General features: G+C 41.3%; 1 non-coding gene across 1 annotated transcript; it reads right to left on the reverse strand.

Annotated features, from left to right (window-relative positions):
• Window positions 1–360: 360 nt before the first annotated feature.
• On the reverse strand, window positions 361–433 carry Trnak-uuu. Its single transcript has one exon. It is a non-coding gene; the product is annotated as a tRNA-Lys (tRNA).
• Window positions 434–4770: the final 4337 nt, after the last annotated feature.

Consider the following 4770-nt stretch of genomic DNA (forward strand, 5'->3'; position numbering starts at 1 on the left):
CTACTACTGCACCAGTGGTTCTTAACTTGACGGGTTCGAGACCCGATCGAGGAGGAAATAATGTTTTGCTTATAGGTAATCCAACCCCAGAAGCCCAACCGTAGTTATTTTCGTAAAACCACTCAGAATAAGAACATATTTGAATGTTGGCAAGGTAGAACAACAAACAAAAACAAGTGATGCAATTCAAAAGTCACTATACTTCATTGTTCAAGAAACAATATCTCTAGCAAAGGCTTTCAAGGAGGAAAGGCTCTAAAGAGGAAATGACTTTGAACGAAAGGACCTTAGCAGTTACACAGTTCCCTGCTCTATCAAACCTCTTGGTGGGAAAAAATCAATATGAAGGGGTAAAAAATGCGCCCGAACTGGGACTTGAACCCAGGACCCTTAGGTTAAAAGCCTAATGCTCTACCGACTGAGCTATCCGGGCCGATGTTTCGACTGACGCAAAAAGTGAAATTTAAACCTCCCACTTCGCCACCCAGAGTCGACATCGATGACGTCATCGTTCGATTTTCCACGCATGTCATGACGTCACAGCTTGGCACGAGGTTTCCCGTGTGTTTATTTTTGCTGACGCTTCTTGTTTTCTCTTTCATTCTGACAGCATCTCATTACTTGCCTTCACGTTCTCATAACTCGCTTTTACCAGATTGAAGTAACGTCGAGCGTGTTTTATGTTTGGACAGGTGACCGCTGTCCGAACAAGATTGCATTAGGACGGCGTTTTTCGCCTTGTGTTAAAATTCTAGAGCGGAAATGATCTAATAAACCTCTTCCAATAGCCATCTTGTCAAAACGGATTCGAAATTTCCATCACCAATACAAAGTATATCACCGAACACCGATATCAGTATCAACAGTGCCGGGAAGCGCGCGAACGTCAAGAGTTCGAAACGTTTCCTATTCTGGAAACCAGGGGGGGGGAATGTGCTAATTTCGAAAACAAATTACCTCAATTCTCGATCCTCTGACCTCTGGATTAGAAAACCAGCAGGTACCCAGCACCACAGCATCGATCCCCTGACTTCTGGATAAGAAAACCAGTAACATACTCAGCCAAATAAGAGCAGTCCCCTGATCTCTAGCTTACAGAAGGAATAGCACTACAGACAGCATCGATCCCGTGATCTCTGGATTAGAAACCCAGTACTCATAGCACCACAAGTCATAGCACGGAAGAGAACTCCTCTAGCATAAAGGTTATGTATGACGACAGCATCGATCCCATGAACTCTGAATTAGAAACCCAGTACTCACCACCACAAGTCATAGCACGGAAGAGAACTCCTCTAGCTGCTATCATAAAGGTTATAATGTATGGCCATGTTTCATACTAGATTGGCATTGGGTCCACCTCTACAGTATACAGGGTGGCTTAGAAATCTAATCTTGTTTAAACGCGGTATAGCAACGGCGATTGATTGATAGGGAAAATGATGGTGCCAGACGCCAGAGAAATGGACAAATATTTCAAACAAACATAAGGGGGGTTCCATTTGTTAGAGGTTTTTGTTCCACTTGTTCCCTACAGGGTTAGAGAATTCCACTTGTGCGCGGTTTTAGGAACCAATTCCATAGGCGGTTCTTGCCTAAATTTTTGGGGGGGCTTGATTTTGAAGTTACACCTTCCAAATTTTGATTTAGCTTTATGTAAAAAATCTGGTGTGAACATCACACGACTTTCCTTATCCTATTGAATGATGCTTATTTGAGTATTATTTTACCGTTTAGTCGGTATAGCTGAAAACCGCCAAAAAACGGTCGAAATCCGTCCAAAAGCGGTCAAAATACCGCCAACGCAGCACCTATCTTAACTAAACTTTCCTGTTACATCCTTGTCACATTTGTGAACTACATACCAAATTTCAAGTCTCTAGCTCATACCGTTCCCGAGATATTGTTAAACTAGACCGAAAACCGCCAAAAAGCGGTAAAATGCCGCCAAGCGTTGCACCGGTCTTAACCAAAAGTTTCGTGTCGCATCCTTGTCACATTTGACAGCTGCATGCTGGTAAAATGCCGCCAACCAATGCACCGATCTTATCCACCGTTTCGTGTCGCATCCTTGTTACATTTGACAGCTACATACCAAATTTCAAGTCGCTAGCTCTTACCGTTCTCGAGATATTTTGTTTACAGACAGACACAGGGATACACACACGGACCCATGGCTGAAACTTTGGATTTAGGCTCTAGCTAGGGACCTCAAAACGTGTTTTGGCATCAAAAACTGACCATCGAAAATTTGACCCGAATACATTACTTTCCTTCCTATAGGATAAGGAAAGTAAAAAATGGTGTTTTGGATTATTATTCTGAAATCCAATTTTATCTAGTGTAAGAGGCCCTGATAACTTTGGGGGGGCTTAAGCCCCCCAAGCCCCCCCCTATCGCCGCCTATGTATCAACTACCGCACTGTGGAAAGTCAACAAACAGTTATCAACTACCGCACTGTGGAAAGTCAACAAACAGTTAACAACTACCGCACTGTGGAAAGTCAACAAGCAGTTAACAACTACCGCACTGTGGAAAAGTGTGAAAAACTTCGATGTGTAATTGTCAATGTGTATCCCAGACCAAATTTAGTTGATCTTTGAACCAAATCCAATACATATTAGTGGAGATCTATGTCAATTGCTATATGAATAGTGGAGATGTCAATTACCAATTAGATAGGTATTATTAAATTATGGATCTTGATTTTATAATATAAGATAAATTTCCGTCAGTGGAGATGACAATTGCCCCATTACTGAATAATTTTAGTGGAGTTGTCAATTTTATTATTCCATACCTTATTCAATATTATTATTGTTATGGCCGTCAATACACCTCTTGTTTTAAATGCCGCCAAAATACCCGAGGCAATGTCAATTGAAATAGGCACTTAATAGTACATACCTACTACCACCGAAAGGCAATCTTATTCTAACCAAGTTTACCTGTGTATCACAATTCACAAACTTTTATGTTAACACATACCATACATTACATACATAAATATAGGTACCTATATCTTTAACTTTTATGTAAAAACATAAGTATATATCTCTAACTTTTATGTTTTGGTTAAATACCTATAAAAACTCCTTGTATTGTATTTTGTATAAACGCAGACTTATTAAGCTTTGGTAGGTATTCAATTTTTATATTCCCATAAATATCGATGAATGAACATGAAAGAGTGTAAGCGCCACTAGGCCTAAACCGCGACACACGATGCGTCTTAAACTGCGGTCCGCGCCGCAGTGCCGGTTTGAAATCGGAATATTTTGATCCGCGGTTTTTTAAGATCCCAGGATCGCGATTTGAATTCACCGCGGTTCCGTTTGAAATCGGAAAATATTGATACGACAAGGCTTTTACACTGACAGGAAGATTAGGATGTATTGGTTGATCTGGTTTTTTGCGCTCACCTGCTATTGTATCGACATATGATATTGACCGGAAGTCCACTCCCTAATTCTAGATTCGGATCCCTAAATTCAGGCTTTAATGGTAGGTAACAATTTAAAAAATCAATCCTAAATTGATAAGTATAATAAAAAAGTGCATACGTTCTGTAGAAGGAAGAATAATATTGGTTGCTCTCAAAAATCAGGTTATGTGCTACCTACATAGGTACTCGTACTTGACTCTTTCTCGTTTAAATCTTCTGTTGTGAGTTGGCGCCAAGGTACATTCAGTACTGGGAGCTCTCTTGAAGACCTGCGTTGATGTGCCTTCAACTAGTCCGCTGGTACGATGGTATATCTAGGCAGGTGATCGTCTGGCCACATCCACAGTTGCAGGAGGATTCGGGTTGCACTAACAATGACGGCCGGGCCAAAACCACAATTTGACTTTGAACTTTGTTCAAGTTGAACAATTGGATTGAGCAAAAATGATTGGTTAATTCTAAATTTTTTAGCCAACCAGGTTGTTTAATGCAATTGTTTGACGTCAGATTGTGGTCCTGGTTATCAGTATCGAGGAGCAGCTAGCTACCGAAAATCCCTGCTAAAAGGCAAAATAGAAAATGCTGATATAAGGACCCGAAGATCTTCAATCTTGTGGTTATTTATTTCGTCGCAAATTTTCAAAAGGAACTTTCTTCTCTCTCGTTTAAATCTTCTGTTGTGAGCTGGCGCCAAGGTACATTCAGTACTGGGAGCTCTCTTGAAGACCTGCGTTGATGTGCCTTCAACTAGGCCGCTGGTACGATGGTATATCTAGGCAGGTGATCGTCTGGCCACATCCACAGTTGCAGGAGAATTCGGGTTGCACTAACAATGACGGCCGGGCCTAGACCACAATTTGACTTAGAACTTTGTTCAAGTTGAACAATTGGATTAAGCAAATCTGATTGGTTGATTCTAAATTTTTTAGCCAACCAGATTGTTCAATGCAATTGTTTGACGTCAGATTGTGGTCCTGGTTATCAGTATCGAGGAGCAGCTAGCTACCGAAAACCCCCTGCTATAAGGCAAAATAGAAAATGCTGATATAACTTCAGCAACTACTCCATTGTTCCCACGAGGCTGAGTGCACTTCGAACTCCAAGCACAGAGCCGGAAAAAACTTTGACCCAGCTGGGATTTGAACCCGGGACCTCCGGGGTACAAGCTTAAGTGTGATACCCACTCGGGCACAGAGGTTGCTATTTTGATTCGCAATGACATACCTACATAATTATGGATTCGTTGTAGTTATGAGCACGTTCCAAATTACAAGCATGTTTCTCCTTGCAAGATGATTTTCCCAAGTCCGTGACCTGGTGAGAT

The sequence above is a fragment of the Diaphorina citri genome, unplaced genomic scaffold, assembly GCF_000475195.1.
Source record: "Diaphorina citri unplaced genomic scaffold, Diaci psyllid genome assembly version 1.1 scaffold1266, whole genome shotgun sequence".
Classification (NCBI taxonomy): Eukaryota; Metazoa; Arthropoda; class Insecta; order Hemiptera; family Psyllidae; genus Diaphorina; species Diaphorina citri.